At 34.5% G+C, this 26,189-nt stretch overlaps 1 long non-coding RNA gene across 1 annotated transcript in view; it reads right to left on the reverse strand.

Annotated features, from left to right (window-relative positions):
- Nucleotides 1-1,076: 1,076 nt before the first annotated feature.
- The window catches only part of LOC132205147 (uncharacterized), a 46,591-nt gene continuing 21,478 nt past the window's right edge, over nt 1,077-26,189 (reverse strand). Inside the window, exons 2-5 of the long non-coding RNA XR_009442669.1 lie at nt 21,739-21,799; nt 21,506-21,681; nt 17,523-17,675; nt 1,077-1,215 (exon numbers count right to left, since the gene is read on the reverse strand). This is a non-coding gene — a long non-coding RNA (uncharacterized LOC132205147). The remainder of the gene's footprint in view (nt 1,216-17,522; nt 17,676-21,505; nt 21,682-21,738; nt 21,800-26,189) is intronic.

Raw genomic sequence — 26,189 nt, forward strand, 5'->3', positions numbered from 1 at the left:
TCGTTTTCTCCTCTCACTTTTTTTTTTTTTGGTAATTAGATTTTCTTTTTAAATAACGCCCTTCTTATCAGGGTGCGTGTGCGGCTCGACGCGGCGTGTTGAAATGGAAATTTTGTATGTCGGCAAGCGAGGAGCCGCCATAGATCATGCAAGAAAAATTAAAATGTAATTTAAAGAGGCTGTGTGGTGTCGAAATCTCGATAAATTTGCCTCCCCCTGAGCCGCGCCGCTACAAATGCATGCTGATGAGATATTGATGCTCCATTATTATTAGACGCGCGCGGCGGGGCTTTTTACCCACACTCTTGAGAGAGCAGACGTGTACATAATGTAAAAATGAATAAGTAGAGCCATAAGTAAAGGCGGCGTAGCATTTCGCCGTGTCTGCGCGCATACAAATATTGCCCCACAGGCTCAACCGCAGCAGAGACGCTTTTTTCGCCGCTTTTTAAATTCGCCCGCCGTGAGATGAATTGGCGAGACGTGTCCGAGAAGTGCTGTTTTGCGAACAAAATTGCTTTTTCAGACACTCACACGTGATGGCCGTTAACTCAGTCAAGCATTCCTAATAATGTAAAATTAAATCCATACGATCAAAAGCATCAATTGATTTTCTGTTATACAATTTTTAATTGATATATGAAGCTCGTCCTCAAAACTAACACAAAAAATAAATTATTTTGAGTGCAAAAAATCAAAATGTGATCACATTTTAAACTTCTTGGTAGAAGTTAGTGCATCATGACAAAGATATCTGAAATGAAGATAAAGGTCCGGGCTTTAACCACTTATCATATTTCCTATTTTTTATAAAGATAGACTCAAGCGTTTTAATTACTAAGCAAATTTTTTTCTATAAAACACTCAAAAAATATCAAATTGTTAGTCTGTGGATGTGAATGCTTTATCATGTTAATATTTATTCTTTTTCTTCTAAAATGCTGGAGGTATTTATTTTTACTGCCGTGAAATTTATTTCATTTTTATTTTTGCTATTTTTATTCAGAAAATAAAATGTAGTTAAAACTTTAACAATTAAATTGTAAAAAATATATGCAAACAAACATTAAATATTATTTGCTAATTAAAAACTTAAACAGAAGTTGTCACTGGAAATGAAGAATGGTTTTTGCATTTTGAGCACCGCCTCCGTATAAGTTGTTTGGATTCTTCGGTCCCCGACTGTGAGGTCGTATTTCATCATTTTGTCCACACCTACGAACATAATAAAAGAAGATCAAAATTGAGTGGGTGGTTTCGAATTACAGACAACACCTGGCCAATACAATATGTTAATTTTAATTAAGTTCCTCGGAATTGAGAGATCTCCCTAAATTAAATCGATTCGATCAAGTGACGGTGGCGGATTCGAAGGCTCCCTGTTATGCTCGGCGCGGTTTATTTCGAGAGAGAGGACTTTCGCTTTGTTCTTTATTCGCATAAGGACGTTGCTGCTTTTCTTTTTATTGCGGCGGCGGCGGCGAGAGGCAGCCGGGGGTTTGCCCTCTTGCAGAGAGATAAGGTGTGAGGGTGATTAATGAGCGTTTTGTTTCGCGGAACGCCGGTTCATTCTACGCGCGGTGCGCGATAATATGTACTTTGTGTAAAAAGCATTCAATGGAGCACAGAGAGAGAGAGAGAGGAGGGACACGTGCTCCGAGGCATGCACAAAAGAAGCTGCGCAAGGAAAAATCCCTTGCACTTGCTGTTTGATGTTAAATACGAAGTTGTTAACTAGTGAGAGAGTTAAATTAGGACTACCATCCGCAAACGACAAAAATAAACATTGGTATAGTGGTTGGTTATGCATAAAAAAAAATTAAATTTAAAATTACTAATCTATTTAAAATGAGATTTCTATTATAAATTTAAAAAAAAATAACGGAATATTTTATTTATTTAACTTAAAGGTGTTTTAAAGTGCCCGATACTGATTATTTATATGTGTATTTTTCCAGTTATGTTTAATAAAATTTATAAAATCTTAGCAATCATCAATAATTAATATTTATCATTAAGTCAAAACAATTGCTTGTCATTTAAATTGCCTTTGAATGGGTTCTATATGGCATATATGGAAAAAAACGATGTTAATTAATACATACGTAATGCTAATAACAATAATTAAATAAAAATAAGCGATCATTCTGGCGTATTTGGCCAGGTAAAACAGGATACATGAGTGTTGGGATATGAAAATATTTTTCCATCAAAATCAAACCCGAGCCTCTGCTATTTCTGTAAAAATTTTTATACTCCTTAAAACATTCTCCTTGCTGCTAGAAGCTTTGCTCATAAGAAAAACAAACATTGTTTCTAATTGCACGCATTTCACGGTTGAGATTATTTATCTCCTCTCGTCAAAGTGCCAATTATTTTTAGCAATTTTAATTTTCCTCTCTTCCATTCAATGCAGACTCGCGGAGGTGCCGCTGCCGCAAGTTGGCAAGACCACCCAGGTGCGCGCGAAGCCCCTCATTGTTAATCGCAGCGCTCATTTTTCCATGTCCTCCAGTGCGAATATCAAATTCAAGATGTCCTTTCCGGAGAGAAAGAAAGAAAGAAATAGAGAGAGCGGTTATGCGAATGTATAATTAAAAGACGCGAGCGGATGATAAAAGTTATACAAAACAACAATAAAAATCGAACCGGGCGGGAAAAAGGAGGAAAAAGAGCGAAAGGGGAATTTGCAATTCAATCGTATGCGCGTCATTCATTCACAAAAGAATTTGTAATGAGTTTGTAAGGCATAATGCCATTGTTGTATTCGAGTCTTTTTTGTAATACACAGAGTGATACACACGATACTTCTAGAGTGGAATGTGTCGCGCGGCGCTCTCCTTGCACCTAATAATTCGTGGGAACGCACGCCCTTCTTGTGTTTTTAAATTCGCGAGAGCGAACGAGTGACGCCGCTTTTTCCGAGAATTTGCGCCGGCGCTCGCAGCAATTGTCAAGTTAAATTAACGTGTCAAGTTGAGCAATGCGCATTCTGTGTCTGAAATGTGTGAAACGTTAAAAATTGATTTAATTTTATTATTTCATCAATTATTTTTTATATTTGTTGGCAAACATTCAGTGAAAAGTTTTAACTTTTAATATTGAATGAGGACAATAAATTAATAACATATCATGAATAAATTAATTAATTAAAAAAAAACATTAGAATTTAAAATTAAAGTGAATAAATAAATATTTAGTGATACTTTTTGAATAAATTTATAGTAATAAAAGTAATACTATTTTGATTCTTTTAAAGTATTAATTATTTATGTAGAAGCAATTGGCAAAATATGAGTTTTTTTTTAGTTCTATCAAAATTTCATAGCATCTCAAACTTCCAGTTAGTACAGATTAAAAAAAAAACAATAAATTTCAATTTAAAGATAAAGGAAGCCCCGGTGTCAATTTGTTCAGATAAAAACACTCCTTTGCGATAGCGAATTGCCGCTGGTACGCTCTTTGCAAGCGAATTCGGTACACAATTTAAAGTTCCAGCAGAAGACACGCGGCGGTTTGCAGTCGGCAATAAACGCTGCTCTCGGCGTAAATTACAGAATCACGTTTAATTTGCTCGGTTGGGATATTGGAGAGGCTCACGTTGAAAGCGATAAGCCGCTCTCTCAAAAGAAGCAGCAGCGGAGCAGGATGTTGTATGGCCGAATAAGACACAGGCGAATAAATAATTACGTACATGGAAGGCTGGAACTGGTTCAGATGGAAAAATAATAAAGCGAAATAGCTTAGCGAGAGCTCTTTTTGGAGAAGGTGGGGCGGGCTTTTGATTAAAAACACATTTTGCCCTCTCAAACCGTTTGGCTTTTTTGATCGATTCGTTTTAAAAATAACCGGCGAAACACGAAAAGGATCAAAGGGAGTCATAAATTTTGAGAAAATCAGAGGCGCGATTTTGGGGCGACGCTTTTTATTGCTGACAAATGTTCCGATTTCGTTTTAATGAAGAAAAACGGTCTTGGTCTCTACAAAGTGGTTTTTTTTCAGGACATATATCGAATTTTTTGCTCCCTTGCAAAATATTAAAATTGACCAAAATATATTCATATTCTTCCAAAACTCGCCTGACGTCTTATTGATGAAAGATTTGATCAAAGATTTGCTTCAACTGATTAAATTTTTTGTTAAAAAAATAATGGGCCCTGAATGGGAGAAATTCTGGTGCACCTCATAAATATTAAACAGCGGTCTGTCAATCAATTTGTATCCTTGCTGTCGATAAATACGAATCACCGGTGGAATCTGTAAGATTGAGATATCTCCTCCATGTAAACACAATAAATATATAATACAAGTGTGTTTATATATTGAAAACACATACTCACTCTTTTGAGAGAGCGCACACGGTGCTCAAGCAAGGTCTCTTATATTTACAGAATTTATTGCTTAGGGCAAATTTCGAAATTTATGATTGCGGTGCACACCGCTGCGTCTCGTCCAGACATAAATTCTGATTTTCTCGCGTCCTGATTGCACGGCGCGACTCTAATTAGCTTGCAATTACTCGCTATTTCCCCTCTAGATTGCATCAAATAAGCTGTTTAAAAATAAATAAGTTTATAAAATCTCTTGCGTCAAAATTAAAACATTTCAATTAAAGATGGAACAAACCATGATCCCTGTTTAATGAAAACAGCTATTGAGATATTATCTCAATTTAAAATTTTCCCAATTGCACTTAACATTTTTCTGACAAATAATATCCTTTAAAATTTTCACCGTGACCTAGGTGTGTAAATTATGAAAAAATGTAGTTATTAAAATTAATTTTGATTAGTGTATATATTTTACCTACATTATTGAATTGAAATTATGGCGTTTAACGACAATCATGGAATATCTTATTGTTAGTATCTTATAATATACGTTGACAATGTAAATTTTGATGTCAGGTAGCTACCCATAGATCTGGCCAGTTTTTAGATAATAAATTGTAAGTGAAACCTGAAATCTATTGCTATATTTAATACAAAAAAATCATTAAATTTAATTGGGCCTTAAAGTCCACACAAACTCTTTAGTCTTTTCCCAAAATGTTAAAAAATTAAACCAGTTAAATCAAATAAAACGTTTATTTGTTGTCTAGAGTATATCAAAATTTTAGTAGAAGCTGCTCAACAATATTTAATTTAAAAAAATAGAGGTGTCATCCTTCACCATTACCTTTGTGAATTTTATTTTAATCAGATATTAAAATATAATAATTCAATTTTCTTTAATCTCTAAAATAAATTAATTTAAACAATTAAAAAGCAATGATATATCAGAAAGAGGATGGCAATGCGGAGAAACTTATGAACTTTGCAAAATTTTGTTTAAAAAAAATACAGTTTCACTTTGGCTCGGATGCCATAAATTTGAGCAGTGCGCGCAGTAGTCTGGAGATAATTTTTGTATTCTTTCATCTGCATGCCTGTGACCTCATAAATAGGACGAGTGGAAAAAGTTTTTGCATTTCTTACATACACACACGAAGAAAGCAGAGCCAGTAATGGATATGCCAACATATTTCACGTGCAGAATAGAGCGGAGGAGCCACATGCAGAGACACACAGTCCGAACAAACAAACGGCCTCGTAAATTTCTCGACAACACGAAATTTGATACACATAGAATTAAAGTAAAGGCGACTGCTCGCGAGAGAACTCTCGTCGGTGTTATTTCGTGCGCGCTGATTGTGCAAAGGAATTTTCGCATTTGAAAAACATGAATCACGACACTCTTTTTAAACCGCGCGACGCCAACTTTTGAAACGACACTCAAAGTGCAGCACGTTTCCCAAGTCAACGAGCTAATACAACAATAAATCGTTAAACCGTGAAAAGCACTCAAGTATGTAGAGGTACTTTTGCGGCAGACGAATGCAGTTCAGGGTTCATTGTTGCTCCCGCATTGTTGATTCGTTATTTTCAATGGACTTCGTGTCTGTATTTAAGCAACCAACAACATTGTAGTCGTCTTGATTTTTTTGTAAGGTATATTAATCTCTATAAAAAGGTTTCTTTTTCTCAAAATAATATTTATAAAAATTTCATGTTTTCGTCAAGCAATATTAAATGTTTTCAACACTCATGGTTGATTTCATGGAAAATTGAAACTGGTTGTAAAGAAAAAAATTAAACACTGGTTTTTGTGGCTGTTTTTTTTTCACTGATTGTGAGCATACATAGGCCAACTTTGTCCCAAACTATCTGGAAGGAAATTGTATAAGCTGTCAGAAAAATTTGTTTTTGAAAAGTGATTTGAAGCATTTTACTGCTCTAGAAGTGAAAGCAATTTTCGTTATATAAATTTAACGTAGGGAAAGGCAAATTAAATGTGTGGTTTCCGTGCCCTGAAATGCTGTCGTGTCCGTAGATTGTAACTCAAAATAATGAATGTGTCATATTTCACGGGTCAGACCGTGTTCAGCGACCCGACAGACATTACTTCTGGACAGTGGCGCGAGCAGCACTTCACCCCTGCCCATTTTCCCGCACAAATTGCATCCGCACTGAAATGGACTGAATAGGGGGGCACAAAGAATATTTTACTCTGAGACACTCAAAAAAGATATCAAAATGCTTTTTGCGAGCAATAAATTGTATTAAATTTACTTTATCCATTTAATGTAAGAATTCCTAATTTATTGAGAAGTGTTCGGATTTTCTGATTTTCCCAGCAACTGATAGCTGAAAAATGTCGCCAACTCATGTTTCCTTAATTAATACCAGGAATAGAGACGTCTCGAAAAATAAAAATTTCGCCTAGGCCATAAATTAGACCGTTCTCAAGGCGCGATAACAAAGAGCCCCTGCTGCAGGTTTGATCAAAATGCAGCTCATTGGATGAAGGAGAACATGACAACCAATTTAGAGAGAGAAAAAAGAGTAAAAATGTGGTCCCAGGAAAAGCAAGATTCTCAAAATGAGGGACGAAAACGCGGTGAATTAAGATGGAGGCCTTGATAAAAACGAGAGAAAGAGAGAGCCTCTTTTGCGAGACATTTTCTGATATTACATTATGGGTGAGCTGCTTGTGTGCCCGCCATGAATCACAACGCCTGGCTGCGTGTTCAAAGTCCCTTGATTTATTGGAGACAGCTAGGAGCGCAGCCAGCAACACACACACACAGCCAGAGCGCTCTGTAGCCACTTTTTCTTCTTCTCTTCGAGTCCTAGATAGAAATAAATTAGAGGCGCCGAGCACGATGAGGGCCGAATCAATAAAAACAAACCCAAGAGTGCTGCAAAATGATTCAACAAAAGAAAAGCAAGAAAATAAAGAAGAGCCAGTGCAAATAAGAAAAGAAACTGATCTACACAATTCTCAAAATTCAAAAGGTAAAACATTTTTTACATTCTTATAATTTAACTACATATATTCCTTATAATGAAATAAATTATATTGCATTAAAAAAGGCAATGGAATTTCTTTTATTTTTAAAAGTACCGCAAAAAGTGATGATTAAAAAATTTATTTTAAGAAATGTATCACTTTAAATAGAAATATATCAATTTTTGGCAAATTTTGAAGCATTGCGGGTGTTCGCCCTGAAAAAAAGCAGTCTAGGCAGCAATCGCAGCGCGCAGAACGCGCTGGTTGCATAAATCACAACGGCACACGCGCCTATCTGCATTGCTTCCCTAGCTCTGAAATATTTTGATATTGTCAGCAAAAGTGGCTGCTTTGCATCGCCATTCAAATAAGGGACACATACAAAAAAGCTCGTAAGTTCCGAATTGGAACATAAAGTTCTCACAGACCCTGCTGGGAGGCGCGCTATTTTATGTGTTTATGCTAATGTGCAGGGTGCATTATTATTGCAGACTCAAATCAACGATTTATCATAGCAAGGTGCTGCCTGCGTTTGAAACACAACATGAGACCAAATTTCGCTATTGTTTTTCTTGTTTCATGGTGAAATTAAAATAATATTGTTAAAATATCAACACATGGAATAATATTGTAATGCAATTGAAACAATTTCAATGAAAACAATGTTAAAATTTTCTAAGACACCGCAGTAGCTTTGATTAAAAATATGTTCTAGTTGTTTTTACATTTAAATTGATCTGAAAATCGATGAAACAACATACAAACATTTGAATTATATTTTTTTTAGTTTTCTTGCATAAAATATTGTCAACTAAAGTAATTTTTAAATAACCGTTTGCTATAGTTCCGCTCTCTACTGGTCACGAAATATAAAAGTGCCGGATTGCCGGTTGCGCAGAAGTAATAAGGTCTTAAAAATTTCGGGCTCGCTCTGCACATCGCTCATTGTCGGTGCAGTAAATCAGCTGAAAACACAATAATAGCGGCACAAGGTGCCCTGTGCTCTTCTCTGCTCGAATTGTCGCTGCTTCTGCTGGAATTTGCAATAATATTTAAAATGATAAATCGCATTTTCGGGTGCAGCGGTGGCTGGGGCCGGTTTGGGGTGTTTATTTTGCTCGGGGCTGCAGCACGTGGCCATGATGCATGGGCGTCACTCTGCAGGGGTGGATCCTCCTTTCTTTCTTTCTCGGCGAGCTGATAAATCTTGAGAAATGCCTCCAACACGCGAAATGCAATTTATTTATTTTTCCTAGAGGAGGCGGAGGAGGAGGAGGGAAAGAGGGATCGCGCGCGGCGATATTAGGAAAAGTTGTTTTGTTATCGCTCCATGATGAACTGCCGCCGACGCTATCTTTATAAATACACGCGTTTGCTTTTCGTCCCGTTTGTATTTCGGTATAAACCGATAAGAGGCGACGGCCATAAACTGACCAATTTATCCTCATTTCCGTCAGCCAAGGATTGACCGGAAAATTATGAGATGAAATAATGATCTGTCCCTCTATATTTACTGCACTATAATATATACGTTTTGCAAATAAATTTATTGTTGCGACTGCAGTGGCATATTGAATAAATTTCTTAACTCTTATTTATACAGATTTTTTCAATCGAATTAAAAATAAATTGATTAAAAAAAGATTTGAAAAAAAACTCTTCTTTAAATTTAACGGATAAAAATGATTAAGTTCTCTCACACCTTTTGATGGAATTCCATTATATCGAAACCAGGAAAATTCCCACTAAATTGAGTGAAATGACCGATTTTATGTCAATTTCATGATACCCCTATCAATCGTTGACGTCAAGGGAGATTCCAGAACAATGCATCTCTAATACCGGGACGTGCTAAAATGCGCCTAAATTAGCCATTCCCGGTATTTATGGCTCCATTCTCGCGAGTTTGGCGGTTCCGAAAAACAATCCAAGTGGCTGATTGACGGCCACAAATCATTTCGGGTCGTCAGAAAAGCAATTACGCGGGCGCGTGACTTCGGAAATAACTGGGCTTACACACACGGGCCATTTTATTTCACACGCAATAAATCAGCACATTTTCCTGTGTTAGTTTCTTTCCTGCAGAGAGAACCGAAAGCGTGTGCGAGGAACAACAAGCAGCTGGCTGCGAGCTGCTGGGGGAAAAGTTATTAAAAAAGTTTGGCAGCTCAGGAAAGTTGTTGCAAGTAAATGAGTTGTGGTTTCAAAGACAGAAGCCTCGCTCTCGCGTCTGCTGGCTCCGCAAGTTAGAGTCCCGAGGGATCTGAGAAGAATAACTTGGAGCCTGAGAGGAATAATATAACTTATTATAACATGTACAAGGCGCGAAGTAGTGATGCTCACCGAAATTGCATTTTGCCAAGCTCACTTTGAGACTAAAAGTTCATGTGCTTGTGAGGAAAATCTGGCAAAAATTAGTCTTTTTGTAAAAAAAAAGTAAAAAAAAAATCAAATATTATAAAATTTCCTGCAACCAGCATCAAATAATAATACATTGTATTACTACATTGAAATTTTTCGGCCAGATAACTGACATTCACGAAATATAGTTCTTCATTCAAACGATGACGAAATATAGTTCTACATTCGAACGATGACGAAAAAAAGTTCTACATTCGAATGATGACGAAATATATTTCTACATTTGACTTGATGTTGAAATATAGTTCTACATTGACTTAATGTTGAAATATAGTTCTACATTTGACTTGATGTCGAAATATAGTTCTACATTTGACTTGATGTCGAAATATATTTCTACATTTGACTTGATGTTGAAATATATTTCTACATTTGACTTGATGTCGAAATATAGTTCTACATTTGACTTGATGTCGAAATATATTTCTACATTTGACTTGATGTTGAAATATAGTTCTACATTTGACTTGATGTCGAAATATAGTTCTACATTTGACTTGATGTCGAAATATAGTTCTACATTTGACTTGATGTTGAAATATAGTTCTACATTTGACTTGATGTTGAAATATAGTTCTACATTTGACTTGATGTCGAAATATATTACTACATTTGACTTGATGTCGAAATATATTACTACATTTGACTTGATGTTGAAATATAGTTCTACATTTGACTTGATGTTGAAATATAGTTCTACATTGACTTGATGTCGAAATATATTTCTACATTTGACTTGATGTCGAAATATATTACTACATTTGACTTGATGTTGAAATATAGTTCTACATTTGACTTGATGTCGAAATATAGTTCTACATTTGACTTGATGTTGAAATATAGTTCTACATTTGACTTGATGTTGAAATATAGGTCTACATTTGACTTGATGTTGAAATATAGTTCTACATTTGACTTGATGTTGAAATATAGTTCTACATTGACTTGATGTCGAAATATATTTCTACATTGACTTGATGTCGAAATATATTTCTACATTGACTTGATGTCGAAATATATTTCTACATTTGACTTGATGTCGAAATATATTTCTACATTTGACTTGATGTCGAAATATATTTCTACATAATTGACTTGACGAAATATAGTTCTACATTGACTTGATGTCGAAATATATTTCTACATTGACTTGATGTCGAAATATAGTTCTACATTGACTTGATGTTGAAATATATTTCTACATTTTACTTGATGTTGAAATATAGTTCTACATTGACTTGATGTTGAAATATATTTCTACATTTGACTTGATGTCGAAATATAGTTCTACATTGACTTGATGTTGAAATATATTTCTACATTTGACTTGATGTCGAAATATAGTTCTACATTGACTTGATGTTGAAATATATTTCTACATTTGACTTGATGTCGAAATATATTTCTACATTTGACTTGATGTCGAAATATATTTCTACATTTGACTTGATGTCGAAATATATTTCTACATTTGACTTGATGTCGAAATATAGTTCTACATTGACTTGATGTTGAAATATATTTCTACATTTGACTTGATGTCGAAATATAGTTCTACATTGACTTGATGTTGAAATATATTTCTACATTTGACTTGATGTCGAAATATATTTCTACATTTGACTTGATGTCGAAATATATTTCTACATTTGACTTGATGTCGAAATATAGTTCTACATTGACTTGATGTTGAAATATATTTCTACATTTGACTTGATGTCGAAATATAGTTCTACATTGACTTGATGTTGAAATATATTTCTACATTTGACTTGATGTCGAAATATATTTCTACATTTGACTTGATGTCGAAATATATTTCTACATTTGACTTGATGTTGAAATATATTTCTACATTTGACTTGATGTCGAAATATATTTCTACATTTGACTTGATGTCGAAATATATTTCTACATTTGACTTGATGTCGAAATATATTTCTACATTTGACTTGATGTCGAAATATATTTCTACATTTGACTTGATGTCGAAATATAGTTCTACATTGACTTGATGTTGAAATATATTTCTACATTTTACTTGATGTTGAAATATATTTCTACATTTGACTTGATGTCGAAATATAGTTCTACATTGACTTGATGTTGAAATATATTTCTACATTTGACTTGATGTCGAAATATAGTTCTACATTGACTTGATGTTGAAATATATTTCTACATTTGACTTGATGTCGAAATATATTTCTACATTTGACTTGATGTCGAAATATATTTCTACATTTGACTTGATGTCGAAATATATTTCTACATTTGACTTGATGTCGAAATATAGTTCTACATTGACTTGATGTTGAAATATATTTCTACATTTGACTTGATGTCGAAATATAGTTCTACATTGACTTGATGTTGAAATATATTTCTACATTTGACTTGATGTCGAAATATATTTCTACATTTGACTTGATGTCGAAATATATTTCTACATTTGACTTGATGTCGAAATATAGTTCTACATTGACTTGATGTTGAAATATATTTCTACATTTGACTTGATGTCGAAATATAGTTCTACATTGACTTGATGTTGAAATATATTTCTACATTTGACTTGATGTCGAAATATATTTCTACATTTGACTTGATGTCGAAATATATTTCTACATTTGACTTGATGTTGAAATATATTTCTACATTTGACTTGATGTCGAAATATATTTCTACATTTGACTTGATGTCGAAATATATTTCTACATTTGACTTGATGTCGAAATATATTTCTACATTTGACTTGATGTCGAAATATATTTCTACATTTGACTTGATGTCGAAATATAGTTCTACATTGACTTGATGTTGAAATATATTTCTACATTTTACTTGATGTTGAAATATAGTTCTACATTGACTTGATGTTGAAATATATTTCTACATTTGACTTGATGTCGAAATATAGTTCTACATTGACTTGATGTTGAAATATATTTCTACATTTGACTTGATGTCGAAATATATTTCTACATTTGACTTGATGTCGAAATATATTTCTACATTTGACTTGATGTCGAAATATATTTCTACATTTGACTTGATGTCGAAATATAGTTCTACATTGACTTGATGTTGAAATATATTTCTACATTTGACTTGATGTCGAAATATAGTTCTACATTGACTTGATGTTGAAATATATTTCTACATTTGACTTGATGTCGAAATATATTTCTACATTTGACTTGATGTCGAAATATATTTCTACATTTGACTTGATGTCGAAATATATTTCTACATTTGACTTGATGTCGAAATATAGTTCTACATTGACTTGATGTTGAAATATATTTCTACATTTGACTTGATGTCGAAATATAGTTCTACATTGACTTGATGTTGAAATATATTTCTACATTTGACTTGATGTCGAAATATATTTCTACATTTGACTTGATGTCGAAATATATTTCTACATTTGACTTGATGTCGAAATATATTTCTACATTTGACTTGATGTCGAAATATAGTTCTACATTTGACTTGATGTCGAAATATATTTCTACATTTGACTTGATGTCGAAATATAGTTCTACATTGACTTGATGTTGAAATATATTTCTACATTTGACTTAATGTCGAAATATAGTTCTACATTGACTTGATGTTGAAATATATTTCTACATTTGACTTGATGTCGAAATATAGTTCTACATTGACTTGATGTTGAAATATATTTCTACATTTGACTTGATGTCGAAATATATTTCTACATTTGACTTGATGTCGAAATATAGTTCTACATTGACTTGATGTTGAAATATATTTCTACATTTTACTTGATGTTGAAATATAGTTCTACATTGACTTGATGTCGAAATATAGTTCTACATTGACTTGATGTTGAAATATATTTCTACATTTGACTTGATGTCGAAATATATTTCTACATTTGACTTGATGTCGAAATATATTTCTACATTTGACTTGATGTCGAAATATATTTCTACATTTGACTTGATGTCGAAATATAGTTCTACATTGACTTGATGTTGAAATATATTTCTACATTTGACTTGATGTCGAAATATAGTTCTACATTGACTTGATGTTGAAATATATTTCTACATTTGACTTGATGTCGAAATATATTTCTACATTTGACTTGATGTCGAAATATATTTCTACATTTGACTTGATGTCGAAATATATTTCTACATTTGACTTGACGAAATATAGTTCTACATCAAACGACGACAAAATATAGTTCTACATCAAAGGATGACGAAATATAGTTCTACATTCAAACGATTATGAATTAATGCTCCAAGGCATTAAATTAATTTTTGCAAGAGCAAAAAATAAAAATTACAGTGAAACTTTAATGAAGTCATGGAAACACTACACAATTCCATGTTAAGTATTAAATTTTTTTGCAATTTGGAAGGTAGGAAATTTTTGTCCTCTTTTGGTCTTTTGACAGTGCAACAAAAAGTGATAAATGATTAAATGAAATAATTATAAACTGCTAATGTGGCAGTTTTTTTTTTTAAATTTTGTAATGCAGAAACATCTTTGACAGGTGCTCTAAATTTAAATAATCTGTAGAGTTCCCTGTTTTAAATTACACACAGATTAGAGGCGGGAAATGATGCGCACATCTTGAGTGACTTTATATATATATACATGCCATTGATTAATGGGGTTGAAATTTGAATGAGTGCACACAGGCTGCGGCTCTGAAATTATTGGCTGAGCCTACCAAGTGAGCTGCTGCTCTTTAGCATGTTGTGCCATCCATCAAGTAGCAGGAACACCTGCTATACAAGCAGCGCACTCATTGCACGGTTCTTTCTTGTTCCAACATACACACTCACTCACTCCTCGCACACAAGCATTTGCAACGCAAGACGACAACAATAAAACCGCACGTTAATGCCGTGTGTGTTCGTTTGTTCCGAGCGAGCGCAGTTGTACCTGCTTGCATAAAAGCATCATCGCCCAGTAATTGAGATTCCGCTCGTCTCATTGCAAGCAAAAATGCGAAAATCACTCAACTGCGCTAATTGCGAATAAAAGGTGGCTCTGGCTCCAATTTTAGGTTGCTTTGTTTATTAAATACAACAGTTTAAACTAGGAAATTAATTTGCATGGAAATTTTCTAGGATCCTTATAATTTAATCAAATTTTATAAATGGCATATATGTATGTTTTCGTACACACGCAAATTAATATTTTAAAATTGATGTTAATGTAATATTAATTATTATTCTCAAATTTTATATGAAAAAAAAACCATCTTCTGATTTTTGCAATGGTTATTTAATTGTTTAAAAATCATCTCTCAGGTATCACGAATTGTATGAGCTGAAAAACCTACTTATGTACTCTTCACGTATTTTTATCGCAAATCCAACCTCCTCTTGCACGCCATTTTACCAGTAATCCCTGCTTAAAAAATCATTTAAAAAATTCCCAACCGCCAATTATCAACCTTGTTTTGTTCGCCAATGTATAATTACGTCCTGTAAACAAATTTTCTTTCGCTTTCGAGTTTATGGCTCGCTAAATTTGTTGCTGGGGAATGTCTCAATTATGCGTCGGTGCCCCCTATAGCCCCTGTACTATAATTAACAGACTTTTCTCCTCGCCACACGAGAGATGAATGCCCATAGCGTTTAGTTAAGCCCTCGTCGGCAACAAAGAGCATCGGTTTTAAATGTATAAATAAGCAAAACGAGACTTATTACCGCATGCCTACCGCATTCTTGCGCGGTCCCCTCGAGTATGCCGCGTGCGACGCATGCACGCCATTGAAAAACAGTGGGCAACGTGTGCCCTATCATTGCCGTCGCAAGCACTAATGTGCGTTTCTGCTCTCCGTTTGTCACCGATATATTCATCACGATCCTCTCAGTGCCCAGTTTTTTCCCATCCGACGACAAAAATATGGCGCCAAGTGGGCTCCCGTTGATATTGAGTCACTCAGTGAGGACTGACCCGAAAACAGGATGTGTTAGAAAAACTTCAGGAATTTGAAATTGACATTAAAAAAGTGTAATAAAAAAGTTAATGATTGACGTCGGTGCAAAAACCGTCCGCAGATGCAAAGCAAAAAAATTTATATTCGCTTGACTGAAAAAAATTGTTCCATCCCGTGAGATGCAGAAGCTGCGCTGGAGCCAGATAATTGATCCTGCTGTTAATTTCAGTTGTGCAAAGCTCATTACATAAATCACGGCTTGCCTTCATGGCTGCTCTCAGCAACGGCTTGAAATTTCCAATTAAAATTTAATTACACTTTTAATTGAATGTGCTCTCGCAGCAACGCGGACTTACACACATTGCAGTATGTACAATGGTGCAATTGCACCTGACGAGAGAGACACACTTGCAATTTCGCTCAGCAGGTTTAATTGTATTTAAATTAGAAAATGCTGTTTTGCTGAATTATACTAACAAATTTTTCAAATCCTCTAGGCATTTTACTTCAACACGAGGAAAGTTATATTAGTTTGGCAAATCTGCCTTTGTAAGTAACAATCGACGTAAAATTCTCATTGCATAATTTTTTTGGGATATTCTGATTTTAGAAAATTTAATCAAATATTTTATGCAAATTGAACACTTCGAGCGGGATAATTAAAAATTTTAAACCTGAAACATTTTATATTTTTATAATGGAACAATAAAATCCAAAACTTTTTGAATAATATGTTGTTATTCTTTTAAAATTTTCTTCATACAATGTTTTCAACCATGCAGGACACCGATCCAACCCAAGATATTTTTTAATATTATTAAGCTTTCCTCTAAAAAGTCACTCAGGGCCGGTTCAGACTTTCAGTGGAGGTTCAAGCTCTGAAAATAAAAGAAACGAGTTGGCGTCTTCTCTCTCTCCTCGGTACACACTTCTTGCATGCAGTCGGGACGGCATAATATAAAATGCTTGTGTTGTCTGCCTGCGTACGGTATACGTTCTTTGGAGAGAGATACTCGCGCGCGAGTGTTACTTTTAGTCTTCTGGACAGCTACAATGCTACATGCAGCCAGTCTGATAGAAACACGGATAGCCCCGTTTTGTGTACGCGAGGCCATCCCTGGAGGAACTGCTCAGAGTCACCGCAAGATGAGCGGCACTAAATTATTTTATTCGAATTTCTCCTCTCTTCTTAATCCCACGTTCTGTGTGTGTGTGTGTATTATACCTTACTCACACTCATATCGAGAAATAATTCCCAAGGACAAAACACACAAGTCATGTTTCGAGCTATCTCCGTGAAACGCGCGCGCCGAGGGCCTCTTTTTAAAAAATAACTCAGATAGTAAGTGTCATATTGTACACGCTGATGGATTTATTGGCCTGTCGGCCGGGGTAAAAGGCGCGACACTGGCGCAGCCATTCCATAAGCCGGAGCCGTTCCAAATGGAATGTGGAATTATAGGATTTTTCTTTATATTTAATTTCTTTATTCCGAGAGAGAGCCGCAGATAACCGGCTAAAAGGTTAAACCAGAACAGACAAACACCTTTAGGAGAAAATTTAATATTCCATTAACGCGTTTCCTTGAAAAAAAAAATCAAAATATTTGCATAAAAAAATTGTTAACGGATGCAATTATGAATAGAATTTTAATTTTATTTTAGCCATTGACTTATTTTAAATTAAATCTGCATATTATTTCAACTTGGCAACATGCTGGCCTCCTTCCTTCTGTTTAATAAATGTGCTTTTGGATTTGAGCAGAGTGCAAAAGGGTTAAATGGGAGCAAGTAATCTAGAGGATCTTTCTTTCTTTCTTTCCCTCTCTTACCAATAAAGGAGGATGGTCTGGAGGTTGATCAGGTCGGCTGATTGTTTGTGTGATGATTGATGAGTTTGCAGTGACACTCTCTTTCTTTCTCTCTTGAGCGCTGCACCTCCTTCTCGTTTTGTCTCCAGCAGAGTTTCTTTCCTCGCCCACCGCCTGTGAAAAGTCAATTGCAAAACTTGTTACATGATAGATCTGGCCGCGATATGAAATATAATATTATAGAGCGCTTGCTCTGGCCGGCCTCTGACTGTTTGCCTCCTCCTTTTCGTATACACACACACGAGATTAAGTCATAAATTTTATCGGCCCAAAGAATTAAATAACAATAAAACAGGTTCTTATTTTTCATTATAATTTTCACTAGCTAGTGTTTAAAGTTTTTTGCGACATTAATTCAAATACAAATGGTCAATAAACAGTTGTTTTTTCTGCTTGAAATTTAAAGTTATTTAAAAACAGTGGACAGTTATTAATAATACTCAAAATTATAAAGCTCTTCTTCGTTAATTATTTAAATAATTTTTTTTATATTGCTGGTATTTGCCTAAATTTTGAATTTTGTAAGGGTGTAGTGTCCAATGCGAAAATTTGTAGTAAAAAAAAAATTAATTGTTTGATTTTAAACTATTTATTATTGAAGGGGTTTCTATAAACTTTTTCTACAATTTTTTGCCTCCAGCTCTGTTTGTGATGTGAGAGAGTGAATTAATAGGAATTAATATTAATTTTTTTCGCCACAAGCCATAAATTCCATTCACACAATTAATCCAGGCGGCGTGGTCTGTTGCATAGACAATAAAAAAATAAATCGAGCAGCCCTTGTGCCATTCATTTGAGATGTGCCATAAAGCATCATCGCGCCGATAAATTTATTTGCTTTTTTTGCCTCTACGGCAGTGTGGGCATAAACAATAAACACTCACACACTCCATGAAATATAATTCCATTATGCTCTCCAGCATATTTTTATGGGGCCATTGCAAGTGTCAGGCCGAATGAATGCCGCGGCTGGTGCATTCGTGCGCGCAATAAATCGGCAGGCGCGTGAAATGCCATCAAATGCATCGCGTCATTTTTCACCCAACTGACCCCTGTGCTGATCTGTATGACGCTCAGGAGAGCTTCTCGATGAAAAATGCACCCCGGGTTCAGTCGGGGATGGCCAGCATTTTTACAGCCGATTTGGAAGATGTGCATCCGAATAACACTCTAGTAGCTCGCAATCACATTAAGTGCGACTCGTGAAGTGTAGGGGACTGACCCACGCCAAAGGGACACAAACTATATCAAATAATCCATTTCTCGTTCGCAAATTCACAGCTCTATTAGAATATTAAGCGTCAAAAATGTTATTGCAATGACGCACGAACATGAAGCTTTCCTCTAAATTAATATTTGATATCAGATAAGAATAGCAAGAGAAGAGGGGATATATCTAAAATTCTAAATCAACCTGCTAGATTTTATGTCTTAAAGATTGCATAATTATGCATAAACATAATTTGAGCTGCAGTTTTTTGCCAGGAGTAAGAGCAAAAAAAGAACAAAGAAAGCGGCATTTGGAAGTATCAGGCAGTCATTTAAATTCAAGCTTTCAGCATCCAGAAAAAGAAAAAGAAAAATGTCCAAAGAACTTGACTACTGTTATTTTTCTTGTGTTTATATTTTGTAATTGAAAATTTTGTTTGTGAAATTTCGCATGTAAAACTTTGTTTGTAAAACTCTCATCTTTTCTCTCAATTGTATTGAATTTGTATAATTTTGAATGTATGAATGATGTATCCCGTTATGGGCAGCAATTGCCTTTGTGATATATCAATAAACACAATTTGCAACTAATTATAATATCAATAATTTAAAAAAAATTAAATAATTGTAGGCAATTTCTTCGCAGGCATGTTGTGCAGGTTGCATTTATTTCATAAACTTGAGCCTGTTTCATCAGGCAAGCGTTTTAAGATGTGGAAATTATTGTAAGTCTATAATATTGAGAATAATTTACTTTCTCATTCAAATTGAAGTTTGATGCATTTTTATTATTATAGAACAAAAAAATACATCAAATTTTCTATGCCCGCTCTCTACTAATTTTTATGCCATTATAGAGTAACATGCAATAAATTTAAAAACTAATTTCGTGATTCCTTTTTTTTTATCTATTTGACCTTTGCCAAGTCAGCACTTTTGAGAGGGGAGCATTTTATTTTTTGTTATTTATATCTGACGCAAATAGTCGAATTTTTATCTCTAATAGAAAAGGGACTAATGCATCAAAATGCAAGAAGCATCCCCCTCATGCATTCTTGCATAAAAATCGAAAAATGACTCTCATTTTTCACTTTTCTGATGTATTAAATGGGTACATAGCTTGTTCCGTCTGTCCTGTTCCAAGGGAAACAAAAATGTATCCCTCGTCAAAAAAAGTTTGTCCTCTTACTTTTGCAACCTGACACTGACGCGCGCAGGGGTGGCGCAATATATTACAAAACATATACAATATGGGGATATACAGGGATATATAAGTGTAATGCCGACGTTGAAAGTACGCATGTATCAAGCACATGCAGACACACACACCCCGGCGCAGATATCAACAATGGACCGTGATGCTGCCGCGCGCTTCTTGCAACAATCTCAAGGGGTCCAGTGTCAGAACCACGCCTCGGAATAAATCATCCCCCACCCACCGGAGCAAAAGATGGCAAGTCAGATATAAATCAGCCGGCCAAACAAAAATACGTACTGCTGTGCATATCTCCCGCTATGCAGTCGACGAGTGCTGAAAGTCGTCTGCTGTGTTCAGGGCAGGGACACTTTTTATTATTACATGTATCTTTGGGGGCTGATCTGCATAATGCATTCTTTTGGTAGCCATTTGGCGCTGACAAATAATATAAGTAAACAATTTTTTTAAGTTTTTGTAATTAAAAAAAATGAACTTTTTATAAAAAAAATGGTTTACATATTTGAAACGTTTTATTATTATTATTTCTTTTAGACTACTAGGTTAGTACCATAGAAATTTCCTTAAGCTAACTTAGCATTTGAATAACCCGCATTAGTTAATTAAACCTGCTGATCATGCAAAATATACGAAAATCAAGCCGACTTATCATTATAATTATGCATTTAATTGAGCAAATTGAGCAAAAAAATTAAATTAAAAAAAACTTAGTCAGCCGATGCTCACAGCAGCGGATGGTTTTTTTTTTTTTTTTTTTTTATGTTCAGAAGTTTTAGCAAAATTCTTGCTAGTCGTGGTGGTGCTGATTTGTCCTTCAATTCCTTTTTTTAAATAAATTGTTATCAGCAACTGAATGTAAACAATGTATTATTTGTAAAAATGTGGTCAAATAAACATCAATTATATTAGGAAATTTTGTATACATATTCGTGACCGTTCGTGACAAAATGTACATATGACAAAAATTGAAGCATAACCCAGGGATCGTTTCGAGCCGTTCACAGATGTTTTCCAATAATAATAATTTTCAATATTCACAAACAAGATGCCAAGCCGAGACCGTTTTGCTCAATCCATTTCTTATTCGGCGGCGTCCGTTGTGTGTTATTTTTATCATAGCTGAATAATCAAAGTCGTAAATCAAATTATTTTGAAAGGCATACCGGCGATATTATTATTTAATGCCGCGAGAGAAGAGCTTTATATCAAAAGCAGTCAATATATAATAAAAAAGCGTTCGGCAAACAAAAGGGCGTATTATGTATTTAAAGAAAAATGAATAAAAATGAATAAAATCGCAGGTATATAAACAGGCGTTACATTATGCACACCTCTAACCCTTTTATTGATTGCGTGGAAACCGCAACGTTTTGTATGTATGGAAAAGAAAAGAGTTGGAATTCCTGGTTGGGATTTTCTTCTTGCCCATGGGTTGGTCGTGGTGTGTGTGTGTATTGTGTATGGTGTATACGCGCGGGTATAGGCAGCTAGCAGGCTTTGGCGATAAATCATGGCTTACCGCAAGCATAAATCATCGGGAAGCTACGTGAAATGAAACGAATTCATCTCTGTCACTGGGGCTGCAGGGAGGATCGCTGGCTGCTCTCTCACATATAGCCGCCGTCCATGGCCGCGTATAGGGACACAGCTGCTCCGCGGCGGGCAAATCCCTCCTACGTTCAAGCCGCATCCATGCTAATGAATCACCGCCAATGATAATCAAAGACCGTCTCCCTAGATCTTCTCCCTCACCTCGTAAACTTGAAAAAGTCTATTTCCATTCCAGCGATTAATCCATGTCCAAATTTGTGACCTGCAACATATTTTTATTTTCATTTATTGCATGATAATGAAATAATGTGACCGTACAAATTTTTTAAGAAATTATGTCCAGCTAAATCTTATAATATATATTGTAATTTTTAATATTATGTTACTCTGCACTAATATCTCTAAATTTTCACAAATGTTAATATTATATTTCTGTTGTTTCCTTAATTTGTTTGAAAAATTATCTTTTAACCTATATTCAATTAAAAAAATATTTTCAATACATACAGATTAGATTTTTGCACCGATTGAGCCAGGTGATTCTGGAGAGAACACTAAAATTATAATATAACCAAAAAATAACAAAACAATTGTGTTATATATCATGCAGTTTCATTCATTAAAAATATTTGAAATACAATTTTTAAACTATTATCAAACTATAGGACTGATGCACATAAAAGATTTTATAATTCAATTTTTATCTTTACATTTTTATACCATTCACTCTGCTGAGAATTTTTAATGAAAAATTTTGGGAAGATGCAACTGTTTATGTGCAATTAAGACTTAATAATTAGAAAAATTATTAAAATTTTTTTATTGTTTATTATTTAAATTTGCTGAGGATATTCAAAAATAGAAATTGCATGTAATAGTTTTTAAAAAATACAATATAATTTAAATATTTTAAAATACTACTTGCATTCAAAAATTTTAATAAAACAAAAATTATTAAAATAATAATTTTTGAAAAAGTTGTTATTGTTTTTATAACTATTAATTAATTTATTTAAACTATAACAGAATTAGTAATTTTTAAATTAAATAATGTTTTTCTAGTTGCTCGCACCAATAAAATTAAATACTTTTAGGCTTGTATAGTGAATACTGAATCACAGTTGTATTGTGTGTCAATTGGAATCGCACGTCCGTTGTACAAGCAGAAATAAAAACAATCGAATTTGAAAATAAAACCGCCGCCCTGCCGCTGCATGTTCAGTGATTTACGGCCGTTTGGCGCAGACTTGATTGCGCGCGGCTGCGTGTCGGCCTGGTTTTGTTCAAAGTGCGGAGGATGAGCGTGAATAATTAGCGCTCGGCCGCGCGCGATTAAAAATGCAAGCAGCAGGCGTCTTCATTTTGAAATATGCATGCGTTTCGTCTGGGGGGCGGCAGGGAGGAGGCGTGAATGTTTTGCAATTATCCACATTATGCGGCGCATCCCTCTCTTTTCCGCCGCCGCCGCGTGAGAATTCATGACGCTGAATTGCGGCCGAGTTAATTGTCCGAAGAGCTGCATTGTCTATGTACGCGGTACAACACTACAGGGAAATAATTCCCATATCGCATATCCACCACCGAAAAGTCCATCACCCCGTGTATAGTGTAGCATTGCATTTCCCTTTTGCCCTGCATGAAATATGCAAATCAGCTGCGGTTCGTTTCGGACTTTTTGCCCTCGTGTGTGTCACACAGCAGCAGCGGTGGCACATAGAGAGAGGCGTGCGTTTTGTAATGCATTTCGAATTAACCCCTTCTGGCGGATGATAAGGCGCCGTTTGCTCTGCTCTGATCGAGAGAGCGAGATTGTCCGCCGGACAAATAAATATAATGGCTGCGTTCATATACAGCCCCGAGGTGTTTGAACAGATAAAATGTGCTGCTGATTTTAGAACTTCAATAATGCCATGGTTAAATTCGCTTCAATTTTTCCAAAACATGATATTTTGAAATGGAAATAATAGAAATTAAAGATTTAAATTTTTTCGATTTAAAAATATAATTTTATCTTCGAATCGCCCTGTATGTTTAATATACCCAAAAAAATAATGGTCATTTTTAAGTAAAATTAGAAGAAAAAAAAATCAGAAAATTTGTTGTCAAAATCTCATTGTAAATTTTAAAATTTAATAATAAAAAACACATAACAAATTACAATTAAAACATTAAGATTGCTATATTTGAAAAATTTCTTTAGAATGTTTTATTATTAAAAATATTTTGTTTCATTTATTTATTTTTCAATCTAATAATTGAAATCAACCTTTTTGATAAAGATCCTGCCATGTTAACTTTGAATTCTAAAATTATCGATTGATAATATTAAATTATATCTATATGACTAATCAGAAGTAAGTAAATTTGTCAAACAAGAATGTAAATTTCACTAATTTAATTTTGTCATGGCTCGTGGCAATCATGTTAAAAAAACATATAGTATTATATTAATGCATAGCAATAAAACTAATAATAGCTTGAGAAAGTAAAATATTAATTATCTTCTGTCTTTTCTGAAGTTTCGGGCGGGATTTCAAGGTAATATGTAAATAAATTCAAATATTATATCCTCTATATATTTTTCATTTTGCTTACAACCCCCCTTAACAAAATACTATACTATAAAAGAACTGCGAGTTAAAAGTTTAAAGGAAATTTCAATATCGCTGAGCTGGCATCCACGCTTGGAATAAAAATGAATTTAAATTGATTTCAAATTTAATTGACGTGAGTTTTTATTCTCATCTGATCTATGCAGATGTGTGCAAAATTTCGAGTAATTCATTATTATTTTCATTTTTTTTAACTCGGTCAGGATATTGAATTACTCCTGAATGCTGGAAAACAGTTTATTTTTCATTTTGTGGCCTCTCTGCTCGGGACGAATGAAGTGATTGAGCCTCGGTGATAACGTTGAAGCATCTTAAGGATGCTTTCTTTCTTCAGTCGCGCATCGAACACGTTTTTTCTTTCTTATTATAAACGCAAAGGCAAACAAAATTATAACCTTGTGTTGTTCTCTGCGGCCCAACGCTTTTTCTGCCTGTTCTGTTTGTGGCCGAGTGCGTTGCCAGCCATAGCAGTTTGATCGGACGAGGATCTCTCAATTACCTGGCAGCACACACAGGCCTCCGTTCTTATCATCTCATTTCGTTATGTGGCAAAACACACACACACTCACAAAATAATAATTTAAGCACACACACATAAAACGTCTATCTCAATAAATCTGCTGGCCAGGCATGGCTGCGCTATCTCCCGAATAAATCAAATCAAACACACATATATACACAGAAAAAGGAACCAACCTGGCAAAAGAAAATTTAAGAGGCGGCTAAGTACTTTTTAATGACTCGCTTAACGGCACACCGTCTGCCGCCGTCGTGTAAATAGGCTTAAGTCTCTCCTGTAAATTTTCCGGCGCAAAGTATTTGAATAAAACTTTAATTCCTTGCTTAATTTTGATCCGAATTAAAAGTTGGCCGGTTTATTTGTGAGGTGCTGTTTTTTGAGCATCTCACGATAAATTATGCTCTTAAACCGCGCAAGAATGAACGCAGAGAGCTAGCGCGCGGCCAACTCGACTCATTCATCATTGTGATGTATTACAAGTTGGGAATATATCTAACGCCGAATAATGCAGTCGCCTTGAAAATGGAAAATGCGATGGCTGCGTATGCTGTCGGACGGATTTCCTTGAGGCGTGTTTTCAAAACAACACACAGCATCATGAGAGAGCTAGGCGGCCTAATTTAGAAACTAATTATTGTTATCTCTCACACTGTCCCATAAATCTTTCGCCTCCGACAACAATGATTTGTGCCTCTCTTATTATTCTGATAATTTTCCAGAGCGTTTAATTACATATTTCCAAGTTTATACATAATACGCGCGTTCCCATCTTTCGTCGGCGGATTTCGGTTTTCACCGACGATATGGTAATTTAAAATTATACGCGCGGCTATCAGCGAACGAATAAAAAGATGGGCAAAGTTGTAATTTGCATCTGTAATGAAAGGCGCTGATGGAGATGTTTTTTGTATGAATATTCAAGTGTTGTAAATCAATCAATCATCAACGGAAAACTAAAATGCAGAATTTAAAATAAGTTCATGGTCTTTAAAAATCTTTAGGTTAAGAGTAAACAACTGAATTTACATTTCATACCAATTTAAATTTTTTTTTATTTTATTCAACAATACTAGTGCGTAAGAAGGATATTAGATTATCAGCAAAAGAAGAAGAAACGGCAAAGCAAAAACATGAAAATTTACGGAAAATTATTAAATCTTACTACATGAATGAAAAGAAATTTTTATTATGACATTCAATACGTGTGAAATATTGAGAGAGGGGAACAAAATTGAATTTGTTGAAATGAAGAAAAAAAAAATACTTGAGGAAGAAACTTTTATCTTTTATTTCACTAAATACCTGGAAATTTTATCCAAAATTACCATTATCCATTATTTTCTGAAAATTATATCCATTTAGAATTAATATTTTGGAATAAACAATAACTCTTCTGCAATTGTAATAAAGGATAGGAGGAAACCTAGATTATTTCTCTAAAAGCATTCGTGGAATAGCTCTTTTGCCTCGTTTATTTCGCACAACATACTGGATTTATAGGCAGCAGTCGCATTTTCGTT

The sequence above is a fragment of the Neocloeon triangulifer genome, unplaced genomic scaffold (assembly GCF_031216515.1).
Source record: "Neocloeon triangulifer isolate White Clay Creek 2 clone unplaced genomic scaffold, ASM3121651v1 ptg000002l, whole genome shotgun sequence".
Classification (NCBI taxonomy): domain Eukaryota; kingdom Metazoa; phylum Arthropoda; class Insecta; order Ephemeroptera; family Baetidae; genus Neocloeon; species Neocloeon triangulifer.